Source organism: Ostrinia furnacalis, unplaced genomic scaffold (genome assembly GCF_004193835.3).
Source record: "Ostrinia furnacalis isolate ACB-3 unplaced genomic scaffold, ASM419383v2 OfSCF0319, whole genome shotgun sequence".
Classification (NCBI taxonomy): Eukaryota; Metazoa; Arthropoda; class Insecta; order Lepidoptera; family Crambidae; genus Ostrinia; species Ostrinia furnacalis.
In genome coordinates this window covers 24,637-39,727 of record NW_021130558.1, presented here as the reverse complement: position 1 = coordinate 39,727, position 15,091 = coordinate 24,637, and the positions used below count along the sequence as shown (strand labels likewise).

The following is a 15,091-nucleotide window of genomic DNA, read 5'->3' as shown; positions in this document are numbered from 1 at the left end:
GTGTGATAAGAACCTGCATTTTGGATATAATTTTCTATATAAATTAATTTTAGTTTATGCTAAGGTAGGCTAATATTTAGAAACAAATCTAAAATAAATGTAATTTTAAATGGTAGATGTAGTAATAAAGTAGTACGTAAACTGTGGTAAATATATCAAAGAATATATCGTTGCATAGGTACACACTACATACTTCGAACGCGTTATAGCTCTTTGCCAGATGCAGCCCAGACAATAAAGTAACGTAATAATATGATTTATTGCCCCAGAAACTAACTCCGAGCTATTTTGATCGAGTAGGCAAGTACCTACCAGTGAGCGTTACAATGTGCGCGGGCGCACGTTCGGAATTTGTTTCGTCAAAGGTATTTTAGAATTGGTGAGAGTAATCCAAACAACCAAAGTGAGAATAACTTCTGACGGTTAATGTTAGTTCATTCTTAGGCTGAGTTGCACCATTTTACTTTAACTTTGACAAACGTCAATAATCTGTCAAGCTCCATATAAAAAGCACCGGTTATCGTTATAGTTACGGTCAAAGTTAGGTGGTGCAACCCAGCCTTAGTATGGAACTATTATCATTTTGTAAAAAATGATGTTTTGGATATTAGCTTCTTTTCGGAATCGAAAGCTTTATAAAAGCTCTCCAGTAGCTCAATCACGATCTTCAATTGATATTTTAAATACCTTTTGATACTTTTGTTGCTGGCAAGCAAGCAAAATACGAACACCTGTTACCGACATTTCACTGATCTTTCAGTTTACTCAGACAGAGTGACTGTTGTAACAAATCACACTTTATCAGCTCATCCTTTTCTATTAGAAGCTTATAAATGATAACTTAATAATCTTACAAAACTGATTTAACAGCGTTATTTACACACACGTAGAGCTACTCGATTTATTTGTTTACTCTTATAAGATAGTTTTAAAACTCTATCTAGTGTGCTCACAGCTGCGGAAAATCGTTTCTGTCGAATCCGAACGTCTAGACAGCAGTCTCAAACAAAATCTCTTCGCTAAACGAATCTTATTTCGTCTCTATCGCTCCGCATATGATGAGTGAGAGATGAAACTATACAATATCGAACTCGTTTAAAGTAAATCCCCTAAAAATAGCTTAATAAATTGCATAAAGCAGACGTGAGTGTAGACTACATTCACTTATCATTCAAGACGCTGTCCGATGCTGGTCATCGAACGGTGGGTGGGTACGTGTTTTGTAAACAACTCCTGGCAATATCCCAAGTGTTCTTTTAACCTCGACTGTACTCATTTTACGAGGGCTTACAGTTGGATCTTGAGCTTTTAAAGCTCAATACTGAGTTATGTGAAAAATTTTAGAGTATTTTCGCCTCTCCAAGCCGTCTAGCCAGTGAGGGAAGTATATGACGAAATCCTCCATTTGCCTCTGGTATTAGAGAGGGTTGTGCTACTGCAGTGGAGATCAAATGAATGACTGAATGAAAAAATTGTATAAAAAATTATACAACCGGATATTTATTAAACCATAAGCTATGTAGGTATGTTATGTAGCGTTCAGTAACTAGTGCAGCAAATTCATTGTTTTTTCTCGTGGTTATCGGTAATTAGGAGTGTACAGCAATCTAGTGAGTACCTAGGTAATTGCAAAATAACATGAATCTTATAACATTTATGTAATAAATATGTATTTGACTGAAACCGGTTTTTTGAAACGAATTACGAAGATCGATTCATACTAAGATTTTACGCTAAGATCTAAAATAATTTAAGCTAATTATAATGATACCAATTTGACTTTATACCTAGAGTCTAAGCACTGCAGCAAAACATCTGCAATTCGCAAACTAAAGTTTCGTTTAACTGCATCAAAGCTCTTTTGTTTTCTAATCATTTCAAGGTGCTTCTGCCAACAAAAGTAATTAATTCCACGTCGCTCTATTTACATGATTCCTATCAGTTTGAGGCATGAAGATTATTGGTATAAAATCTTATACAGGGTAACATTGCAAGGTGTTCCCAATTTTTTAATAAGCTCTATAGAACAATAACAATACAACTTTATGGTAATCAGTTTTTATCGCAGTACTTATTTTTCTTTTTTATGTATAATCTCTGCAAGTTTTCACGAGTGTAAACCAGAATGAAATTAAGTAGTGTAACTGTCCAGTCTTCAGAACACATGAGCCCACAATGCTATCAGATTTCCTTTACATTTATTTAAAAGCATCCGGTTTTAAGTCCATTAAGTTGGTTCTCGTTAACACAATCCACTGTTATCTTTATACGCTTTTTAAAAATCCTAAAAGGATCCTGTCCTTTTTCCATAACGATACCTACTTAACATACCTACTTAAATTTTAACATACTCATACTTATGTTACTGTAAAATTAGATAACATTTCATGTAAATATTATGTTCCCATACTTCTCGAGTAATAAAGTTAAAGTTAAGTTAAACAAGTTAAAGTTATTAACTATTATTCTGTGATTGAAGTAACATTTTAACCCCTTTAAAAAAGTTACACAAATAAAGAACACTTTTTTAAAATGTCATTTTTATACTGAAGTCGTTTTAAAACACTGTTCAACGGGCGTTTAATTTTTATTAGTAAGGGGATTACTTAAACAGATCACCTGTCATAATAATTTACTTCGCGATGTTTAAAAATAATATTGCGATGACAAAAGCTTATACCATACAAAACACGTTTCTCTTTTTCTTTATGTTAATGACGTGTTAATGAAAGAAAGCATTAATATAACACCGTAAGTTTGTCCTATACTTACTTACGTTATGGATTTCTTCTAATCTTCTTTATTTGTATTGGAATTTATATGTTCGATTGTTTATAATAACATACATATTTAGCTACGGCACTACGGCATTGAATCAGTTATGGAATTGACTGTGGTTAATTACCTGAAACAAATAAACACAATAATTAGCATGAATATGTTTTCCAGAGTTACAGTTGCCGGCACATCAAAATATATACCTACATTGTATTATTGCAATGTAATAAGATACAACAGTGTTAAGCTTAATGTGCCGTCGTCGGTAGAAGCTTAGCTTAGGGACTAAAAATATCCAAGGTTGTTTTTACTCTAGTGTTTTCAGATTTTCAACGTAAACACAAAATGATTTTATGAGTTTTTAAATAATTAGCATTACAATAGAACATGCCAATCTTTAATAAAAAAAAATCACAATTTCATATTTATTTAGCGTCAATTAAGTATAACTTATAACTAATTTAGTATTTTTATTTGTGAACACGTATCGGGCGGGATCGTTTGCTAAGCTAGCGGGAAAAAGACTTCCTATGTGTCCCCAATACACTCATTTGATATGCTTATTACGGTTTAATATAAGTTTAAAATAAAGTATTTAAATAAATTAACCTCCTTTAACTGAGCTAAAACTGCAATCATTAAATGGGATTAAGTTTATTACGTAACGGCCTTAAACGATGTGGTATTAGCACCTTTCTCACAGTAACCTATAAAATTCGCTATTTGCATAACTTTTTATGCACGTTATATAAAATACACTGCAATTTTAAACATTTCATAAAATATTTTATTAGACGATTAATATTCCACCGTTCGATAGATCAGTCGTTTTCGTAACGCACATTAGATTATGTATTATTTCTTTAACAAATTCATTAGGAAAGTCGCACGTCAAACTAGGTACATAAGATTATTTACATTTTTGTTGCAATAGGCTTGTTGGGAACCGATTGGTGGACCAACCTCATTTTTATATTGTCTATGTTTTTTATACTTTTTTACTATTTCTGATACCTTTTGTTTTTAGTTTCTGAAGTTTGGTTTTTGATAACCGTTGTGGGCAATATTTGCTGGAATACATCTTCATTTTAAAACGAAGGTTTTTCTTATTTCCGCTCGCCCGAGCGGCTGTCCGCCACAAGGCTAGATGACAAAATTTCAATTATTTGTCCGTCAGACAGATAATTAGAAAATATTAGACTCGTATTTTTTATTTTCTTTCATAATTAAATAATAACAGTGCTACATCGAGTAGAAATGGCGCGTTACGTCACGCTTGAGTAGATTTTTTACTCAAAAGTGACGTTACGCGACATTTCAACTAACTGTAATTATTCGATTAAGAAAAAAATTAAAAAAATGTGTCCACAATTTTTTTATTAACTGTCTGACGGTCTAAATAGAATTTCGATTTCATTACCCAGTCATCATCCCTATTTAGCATTAATTAGAACTACATAAGGTGCTACATTCTTTAACTTGATCTATCTGTCTGTGCTATTTCCTAAACCATCTTCAAATATTCAGCACATTAGTTCGAAGAATTTAGGCTGGCACCTGCCTCATTGTTTTGACGACTGCTTTACATATTGTGAGAGTTTTTTTTATGAGAATAAATTGTATAAACTGACCATACAAGAGATGGACTATTTATAAACCGCTCTCATTTTCCTTTCCATTCACAATGGTCTACTATAGCTACGAGTATAAATACTTAGTTTATCTGTGATGGTGTATAAGAAATATATGAAAAATACGGTTAAATAAGACCTTTAAGCAAGACTACAATAATTAAAATATCTTTCGGTGAACCAATGCCACAAAAACCGGGATTTTAGAAACAGTTGGTGTATTTGGCACGGCCGGAACAACGAATCACAAATTCACGACTGTTAAACAAATAAATTAACTACGATTTCGACACCTAATTATTTTATCCGACAGGTACGTACGTACTACGTATTCGTATTATCCAAATATTTGATTATAAGATCACGCATTACCCGTTTCCTGGCTCATCTCAATGGTCCAAGGTCGATACGCAAAAGAAAAATAATCGATGCGTACCCAAGTCGTGTGGATCACATCAGAGTAATAAAAACTGCCAATATCAAGGTAATACCAGGAAGTTCATTATCTAAAAGAGCATTCTTACGTGTTTTTACTGTTCAGTCAAAGTACTTATTTTTTAGTAAATAAATTTAGGAACAACCCATGAAAAGATCGATCTGAACCTACTATAACTTTATTTATCATTTTTGAGGGAAAATTATTTTAAAACAGGAAAACGGTGGACCTTATAATATTATAAGAATATGCTTAATTTACTTAATTTTACTTAATTCGCAAAAGGAAAAATATGAACTTACATGCTCTTTAGCCTAAAATACTAAAATTTACACTAATAATGGTATCTTCACAACCTTTTATCGTTTTAGCGCCTTAGTATTTGTGTTAGTCAATATTTTGAGCTTGGGACGTATGTAAGCTCAAAGCTGTTAGGTCACTGACACATCCTTCTAACCCAAGCATGAGTCATGCCTTTTTTCTTTTGTGTTTAACGGAAATTCCCAACGCTTTAAAGTTTAAAACTTTAGGGTTAACATTATGTTCGTTAATTAACGACAATGATTCACTTTGAAATTGAAACAATTAAAACCTTTAAATCTCAATTCTTTGTATCGATTTATAACAGTAATAGCAGAGGTTTTAATCGTCAGTCATAGCAGGTAAAAGACATGGATAACTAACTTAAAAGCTAGAGTCGACTAAAAGTTAAAGGTACATTATTATTTGAAGATTAAATGATAATTAGCCCCGATTTTATAAGTATTTTTTTATGAAAGATACAACTTTCAAACCATCATATTTTAGAATGTTACGAAATTACTTGACACGTGTACTGGCTGAATGTCCAAACCTCAAGAAGCCCTAAGGAAAATAAAACAAAAATCATCGTGTTAATTTTTGGAATTCGATTTTTGAATTTCAAACACATTTTTCTGTGTTGACAATTTGAAATTCTAGATCGCGTTAAATATGTTTTTCTTCTATGAGGGCCAATAAATGATGCGCTGAAAGGAATGATTAAGTAAGTAGGTATTTTCGTTATCACAAAGACACGTTATCAAGCACTTATAGTGGTTCTACAGTGGCCATGCTAAGTACATAATTCTGGGGCATATTTGAATAGTTGCCGGATGGTGAACACGATATAGCCTTGTACAATAATTATAATATTCAGATGAATTTCATAACATGGTTTATCATGGCGGGAGGAAGCCAGCGTCTGATAACAACATGACAAATTAGATAAGAACTAACAACTATATTTGCATACGGTTAAACAAGTTCATCATTCATTCCAAATCGAAAAAGTATTAAATATAATTAATACTTTACACAGGAGTCCATCAAACGAACTACTTTTAATGGACTCCTGTGAAATATTAAGGGCAGATATTATGTTGTCAAAATGTCAAACGTCCGGGGGGTACTGTCAACACGTTGTCTGCAGTATAATGAGAGTGAAGTTAAAATTTCACTTGAGATGATTTCGATTTTATTTCAATATGACTACAGTTTTACATTATTAAAAGAAGCTGTATCAACAAGGTACATACACAGAAGATTATAAATGTTTTAAGTAAATACGTATTTGAGAGCAAGGCACTCGATTCGAATTGGGAAACATTACGCATTTGCACTTGCATTTTGTTTTGCTCACTATGAGAAATTACGACAATCGTAAAACATATACCTAACATCATGTGCAAATTTTGTGTTATGTAATATGCGATTTAAATACGTCAGTTTGCTGATTGTTAGGTACTTATTTCCGTTATTAAATGCTGATATGCATTCTGATTGAAACGAAGCGCAAACCAGCAAAATGTATTCAAAATCACGCCACTGAATTTGGACAGACAGCATTTAAAGTTACACACTTAGGCATCTTTTATAGTAGTAGTAAGTGTGATTTTTCAACAATATGGTGTTGTATAGTATTAGTCAGGTAACTGTACGGTAACGGTCTCATTTGCAATTTTAAGGTAATACTTTCAGACCACGTAGCTTTCGGTGAATGATTAGTGCGCGTTCCGCGCTGACGAATGTTCGTAGTAAAATCGGCGGATTTCTGCGTCTGGGGAGCTAACTCTGCTAAACGATTTAAAATTTGCTTTTCCTGTCTCTCTCGCTCACCTCCGGACGCTAGCATGAGTGAGGGTGACAAACAGAGGTAAATACTTCGATATAGGATTTTGGTGTATACCAGCTGGCTTCATGCCAGATACGGCGGTGCAGTGATGCATCACAGCTGGGAAAATATATTATTTCAACGCCCATTTAAAAATAAACCGTCTCGTCGCAATAATACTGTCAAGATAAGAGTATGGAAGCTCGCACCTAAAGCTCAGGCACATTGCCATAGGTCGACTACGTATCTTTAGTAGCTACACAGTATAAACAACAAAAAACATAGCCTTATTGACAAGATTTCAAAGTAAAATTTTGTAGAGATTTACCTTTATTTCAATAGATTTTCAACATTACTTGTTTTAAGTTCGCCAGTCATTAATGAGTTGTTTCCTGAACGCGATATGTTTATAGGTCTGTTTAATGTCTATTCTGAGGAAAATAATTATATACTTACCATGATAAGCAATCTCGTATCAACATAAGGCCAAAACCAGGAAAAAGTGAAGAACTTATAAAAGCGTCTTTTGTTCTCGATTATTATATGTGAGTCGTGCCATATAAACTACGATGTTTTCCTTCTAATCTGACTCATCCAGGTATAAAAAAGAACCAAGTGTGGTTTCGTTGAGGCATAAAATTGATGTTAGTATGGATTTACCGCATTTTGAGTAGGGGATTTGAATTTGCTTTTATATTGTGATAATTCTACCTTGGGTAAGAATTTGGATTGGAATAGTCGAAACTATACGAGTATGAAACAGAGATGTCTAAAAAAGTTAATTTGCCATCATGTGCAGTATCAAAATATGGTACATACTTATGTAAGAAATGTAGAGTCAACAGAAGATCTGAAGACTGAGTATTTATTGCTTAAAAAACAATTTTGTAACGCCTCTGACAGAAACTAAATTTTTATGTGAGTTTAATAAAGGCGAGTTCTAACACTTTTAACTCTAAAGGGGATTTACGTAATCGAATGAACATGAAAAGCGGCTAACTATGCCATTGATAACACCACAATAGCGCAATATCAGTATCATAAAGATATCCATTCTAATAACGTGTTACTTTAGCAATAAACGCCTAAAGGTCTAGTCAGTGCATTGCCAGTATTAAGCTTTTTTTTTCCAATAGAGTCTAAAATTGCTCCTAAAAGTTAGTATGTTCCGTTTATTGTGTCGTATTGATATGATTAATTTCCAATCTTGCAAAATGAATAAATTTTAATTCATAGTAATTAATGTTTTGGCGAATAGTAGACACACGTCATAATTGAGTAAACACAATGTATTTACTTATATAATACTAGCTTTCCGCCCGCGGCTTCGCACGCGTGGACCCCTGAACCCTATTTTTTTCCAAAATAAAATGTAGCCTATGTTACTCGTGGATAATGTAGCTTTCGAATGGTAAAAGAATTTTTAAAAACGGTCCATTAGTTTTTGAGCCTATTCATTACAACCAAACAAACAAACAAAGTTTTCCTCTTTATAATATTAGTATAGATAGTATAGATTTATGTGCAATAACAATAACATAAAAATCGCATAAACTGGGCGGGTCGCGTCCAGTCATACACATAATAATAAAGTTTAATAAAAAATGAGACGTTAAACATGCGACCCGACAAAAGTCGTTAACAGCTCTGTCACGTTACATACTGGCAGCATAAAAACTCCTTGGCTTTAAAAATCGGTTATTGCTTTTTTAATCTGTCACCCGGTGCAAGGCGATTCGTGATGGCGCCAAAGGCAGCTAACCTACGGAATGCCACTTGGCATCCCGTCGCGGTGTACCGTTGCGCAGCCCGTGTAGGTGCGTCCACGAAAAACGAATAAAAACCCGCAAATAAACGTCAACCGCAATTTTCATAATGTCGCCGTCCAAAAATTCGGCTGTCATTTGTTAAAAATAAATGACGGTTGCAACACACGGAGTCATATAGTTGAAAATCGCACGGCCGGAAGTTGTGAAACTGATAAAAATGGGCGCTTGCAAAATTTTATCACTTGTCTGCCTAGGCAAATATTTAAAAAATAAATTAATCAACCATAGTAAATATAATACAGGCAAATAATGTATTGATCGAAAGTAAAAAAAAACCTGCTTCATTAGCTTTCATCGAAAATCAAAATGGCGTCCTCTGCTGGAGGCGTGAAGTTATTTCCGAGATAATACCCCACGGTCTAACGCCATTGTCCCATCGCCTTTTCCCCGCTTAAGTGGTCGGTAAAGTAATTAGCGAGCTATGCCGGAGGTGTGCCTGTGCGTCAGCAAAATCGAACCGGGATTTAACGCGAGTTAACGTTAACGAGAAAAATATGGCGTGAAAAATGGCGGAAAAATAAATGTTGCACAAAATTGATTTTATATATTGGCTTTTGTAGAATGATAAATGCATTAACTGCATACGGTTATTTTATACTGTGAGGTCAAATAAACAGGATACAGCGCGAAAATGAAATACGATACTACAATAAAACCACAATTAGGTAGGTAATCTATGAATTGTTAAACAAGCACATGTGACATAGGTAGGAACATAATACTTAAATAAATTAAATATCTATACTTATAATAAATCTGTAGAGAGGTCAATTCTGTACATGAAATATATTTTCAAAATAACTATCAGGGGGTGATTAGTGATCGATACTGATGCCAAAAATGCAATCAGTAAAATTTTTGTCTGTCTGTCTGTCTGTATGTTCCTTATATGTAGAAACAAAAACTACTGGACGGATTTTAACGAAACTTGGTACAATTATTTTTCATACTCCTGGGCAGGTTATAGGCTACTTAGGAATTCCCACGGGAATGGGAATTGGCGGGAAAATCCTTTTGTATGAAAAATCTAAACCGCTGAAGTTAGACGCTTGAAATTTGGCATGCAGGTGCCTTAGTAAACTTGAAGCTTAGTTACAACAGGTTATTGCAAAATTCCCACGTGAACGGGAGTTAGCGGGAAAAAACATTTGTATGAAAAAATCTGAACCGCGTAAGATAGATGAATGGGGGGTAAAACGAGATCCACGCGTACGAAGTCGTGGGCGGCCGCTAGTATTCAAATATTTGCAATATTTTTGGGGCTTTCAATTATTGTGCTCTTATCTATAAAGGAAGTAATTTATGAAATAATAAGTAAGAATTTGTCAATCATTAATTAACTATTTATTACAATGTAATAATAACTAAACTAATTAAAAATGAAGAACAATATCGAGCACGTGCATGATTCATATTATTTAATTATTAATTTCTCATTTCGTCAAGTCGACGTGGTACCTAATTTATACGTAAACAGTCATTAATAGGTTCTTAAAATTGAAATGCAGCATAGTAGACTTGTTAAAGGCAATGTTGTATAAATATTGTCTTTCTGAATTTCGTTACGAAACTATTTAGGTCTTTTGTTATGCAAAATGTTGATGTCTATTTAACTTCTTATGCAAATGTTAATATTTGTTTAACCAGAGCTTAATTTTACAGCTGCAAAAACAATGCCACAAGTGCGCCCGCATTGTGGGAAAGACAGCTAATTCCAGAACCGAATGCATACAAGAAAATTATTTTTTAATTAATTTAGTAATAAGTCTCGCACATGTGTTCGCTGCTCAATGCAGAGCAGATTATTGCATCACTTCTTTACGAGCATTTTAATGATTTTGTTCCTCTATTTTATGAATGTAACTTGAGTGTATGAAAATGTAAGAAATAATATGATCCCGTGTTTCGGAGGGAAGGTTTTAATTAAATGATATTTTAATGACTATCGATTAACTAGTACTACAATAAATAGATCCTATTCATATTAATTAATTAATAATTTAGTTAGTAAATATCTTCCGGAACTAGAATTAAAATTCCAATTAAAAATAATACATCGATTTGAGTTGTTTCAGCGGAAATTAATACCAATTTTATTAAGAATTCGTAGTACCTACCTATTAATTGATTTAGTGTATTTATTTTTTTTAATAACAAAGGTTTTAAAAAACGATAATGAACGAACGTAACGAAGTTTTAAAGTAAAAGCAACGAAATCGTTTAAAATACATTATGTAGTTAATATCTAAAAACCCAATCTGTTTAACGTGTTTAAAACATTAAAAACTGTATTTTCTGTCGTCCAATTTGTAATTTTCTCCATAACATATTCATTAAGTAGATAATTTCTCAAGTAGGCCATAAAACCTTTGTAGTTTCAGCTGCAAAAACGCAATAAAAACGTTATAACTTATTCCCCATTTCGCTGGTGTCGTGGAATGCGCACACGCAGTGTGGCAGTTATCTAAACACTGCGAACTGGCTCCAGGCACAGAATAAATACTAGCAGGCACAGTCAGCGTCCAATAGTTAGTGACATCCATAGTAGCCAACCAAAGCGTTCTGCCACTTCTTCTCAGCACCAGTCAGTCAATATTATGTTCCCCTAGAAAGGGCCTATGTATGTACCTACCTACTGAATAAGTGATTCGATTTCATTTGTCGCAACACGTCTTTGTTACTTGTCAAGTTTTGGCCACTTTCGGTGTCATAAAATATTTGATGCTGACTGTACTGCGTACTTCAGGCAACATTTAATACTAACTGGCAAGCATATACTAATACGTTTATGTACAGAGGATCATGTCCATTCTTCAAGAGAAAAGTAAATACGATTGGACTCCGACTGATACATTGATACGGCATATACTCGTAAGATAAGATTATTCGTAATGCTATTTATGAATTCCGCTTATTTATAAGAATAGGCCAAATTATAAAGAGTTATATCTTGTTATCGTAAGATATAAGTTGATGTTATCGGTGATAAATTATGGTGCTGGTGACATTGAAGATTTAGGTGATATGTATTTAAGTGTAAAATCAGTGATATCACGACACGAGCTTAGATAATGCTTGCATTATAGGTATTAATAAAAAATATTACAATAATGCTCATAAAAATATTGCAAAGTGATGATTTCAATATTTTAACAGATTCGCAAAACCCTAAAGTAAAGTGGAGCAAATGAAGGATTCATTTCAACCAAAAGGTGGTTTATTATGACTTATTAAGTCATAAAATAAATAGATCACAATCTTCTGTTACCTGCCCCTATTCATCAAAGAACTGACAAACACACGACTCGATTTTGTGTGCATTCATAAATCGCTGCGTTTATTGCGGGGCATAATTTTTATTACTTAGGTATTCAGCTGTCAAGGTGGAAGTATACCTGCCTTATTTCTTCATCTAAACATATAAAGATGTAAAGTTACTACTTGAGATGTGGTGTATTATGCCAATATAATTTAAATGAACGTAAGCAATAGCTTATAAATCGTGTCATTTAAAGCCCTCATAGGATTTAATGGTCTGCGTAAAAGGAAACCGACCGTGTAGAAGGATGTAGAATACGTGTGATATTAGTAAAGGTATGCCTTGTCATAAACCTATTGGTATTCGAAGCCCTTGTGAAACATTATACATAGTTTGATAGCAGATAAAATCATAACTATAATAATTGTTCAAAGTTTTCCCATTTATCGAATAATACTGACCCTCTTATATCGACAGGCTTTTGTATTGTAATCGGACTCTGTCACGCAAGGTGAATATGTGTACTGACGTTTGATAATCGTTTAGTATACAAATATTTATACGTAGTAGCGTATCTAGACGTCTAGTCGGTAGGGGTGCGAGAGAACCGGTATACATTGATCCTCCAAACCAATTTTCTACCTCGGAATTGTTATTGAATTCGGTGTACATAGGGTCATGTTCAACTGGTCACAACTGTCAAGACTGTGAATTGGTCCTGCTCGCTGTCCAGAGCAATATGATTATCAGCCCACACGGGTAATTGTTAGAGTCGTCAAGATTGGATGCGTTTGGGTTTAACAGATGTGCCAAATGGCAAAAATGTCTCGATGGTGTTTATCTTTGCGAGATCTCATATGGAGCTAAATATTGAATCAATAATAGTTAGAAATTCAAATTCTACTAGTGGCATCAGCTCAACACAATTATTAATTTAGAGTCTTTATTCTTATGATTTGAACTCAATAGGTATTCAAGTTTTTTCAAAGGCATTTGTGAAAAGATTTTCATAACGGTTGGACGGTTCGGCGCCCTTCATTCAAATTCATAAGAGTTTAGCTCGTGTTTAAAGTCCGTCTGGTCTGGACCTTTGTGTCGGTCTATTGATTCAGAACAGCGACAGAGGGGCGTGATTCAACCGTGACGTACCCACCTAACCTGATATTTTGCTACACTTTGCATGGATACTGTCGAGTGTCGACTCTACTAACTGGTAATGTCTGTTTACTATCATTATTTAAAGCAGTGTCTGCTTATTACTCGCAAATGGTCCCATTCACTGCAGTAAGAGGTGACCATTATTGTAATTGTAATACTCATTTACGACCATTGCAATAACTTGTCGTATTTACACTGAAGTAATTATATTGGAATTGAGCTTTTTGCAGCTCTTTAAAAGAGAAAGAGTCAGTACAGTAATTTAACGCAGAGTTATGGGTTAGGTGAAAACGAAGCTCAACTTTTTGCTGATTGGAACATGCATTCCGCTTTACTGACCAAATGAGCCGTTAATGCTTTAATGAGGAGAGAGAAAGGGATCAACTGTAAATAAGCCAAGAAAAAGGATAAAAAGCTATGAAATTTAAAACTGCTATCTACGATGAATATCGCCGGTCTTTCACGGAAATAATTGGATCTATGTGCACCAAGCAATTACGCCATTAAATCTGCTGACTTGGGAATATTTCGCAAAGTTAGTGGAGCAAACGTGTTGGGTCGCCCGTTAGAGGTGCTTCTTGAGATGTCTGCGGCAGATTGCTAGACTTGTGTAATCAATCTAGAACGCCGTCTGAATTGTAAAAACTTGCACTCACGTGCGATCCTGATAAAATGCAAATGTGCCGGAATTTCGCTGCGAACACTGCATTGGGTTCAAAGAACTTTTGAAGTTTGAAAAGGATCAGGATAACCGTCGTTTTATTTGAATCAAGCAGTTGAGGTTATCAACTGCCTATACATTTTTAATTGTCTTGAGTATACAAAAAGCGATGTTTTTGTAACTCTACATCATTTATCTTTATTTGCTCTTTTTGACCTGATATGAATTCAACTGAAATGGTTTAATTTAGATTGCTTACTAGATATCCATAAATAGAACCAAATTTGCTCTTAGTAAACAAACATCTTGGAGTAATAGCGTCATTCATGAAAGAAATGTTTGAATTGCAAAAATATTGTTCATCCAATGAACATAAAACGCCTTGGTGACCTATCAGGTTTTAAATAGTAAGCTGTACAAAAAAGGACAAGCCATTAAAGGAGTGGTTTCACTTTCGCCAGTATTAATTAGGTAGACACCGGCAAGGTAAAAATGGTACGAAAAACGTCATTAAGCTATTAGCATAACCGGTCACAGATTTACAAACCTGAGCTCCATCCAGCATCAAGTCAACAATGCGTACTGCAAGGAAATCTAAAGCAACTTAATATAACATTATACAAATAACTAACCGAAGTGTTATGTTTATTTTTTCTGCTGCAAGTGATCCGAACCCGCATTTGCGTGGCCAAGGTGCAGGCACTTCGTTTACACGTTGCACTGTTGTGTGATTTCACGAAATTTGAGTGGTTTACGAATGCACTTGCATGTAAGTTGCGAGGAGTCAAGTTTATGTGTGCGCGCGTGTAGCGTGAGCGCGGGCGCCCCGAATGGCGGCGTGCGGCGAACTAGCCGCGCTCGCTCGGAAGCGCCGCCAGCGACGAGGGACCGTGAAAGAAGGGCCGCAACCCAACGTTTTTTGTCCCGTCTAAGATTAGCAACAAACACTGTCTGGATGTATTCATTGAATCTATTGAGGGTCCGGCCACGCGGATCGCCAGCGAATCACACATTGAAGTGAAAATAACGAGTTTGAAAGTTGCAATTAGAAATGACCACGTGTTTGCATTACCTGATAACGACGCTACTTTTTTATCAGCTAGCGCAATCTGCTGTATATCATATGTGAGAGTTAACAAAGTTTTCAAGTAGCTTGTTCATTGGTCATTCTTAGATTATCTCGTTAGTTTGAACAATAAATTCTTTTA

At 34.5% G+C, this 15,091-nt stretch overlaps 1 protein-coding gene across 1 annotated transcript in view; it reads right to left on the bottom strand.

Moving 5' to 3' along the window:
- The window catches only part of LOC114359387 (beta-1,4-glucuronyltransferase 1), a 69,121-nt gene extending 54,370 nt beyond the window's left edge, over positions 1-14,751 (bottom strand). Inside the window, exon 1 of the mRNA XM_028313776.1 lies at positions 14,516-14,751. The gene's annotated coding sequence lies outside the window, so the exon portion shown is untranslated. The remainder of the gene's footprint in view (positions 1-14,515) is intronic.
- Positions 14,752-15,091: the final 340 nt, after the last annotated feature.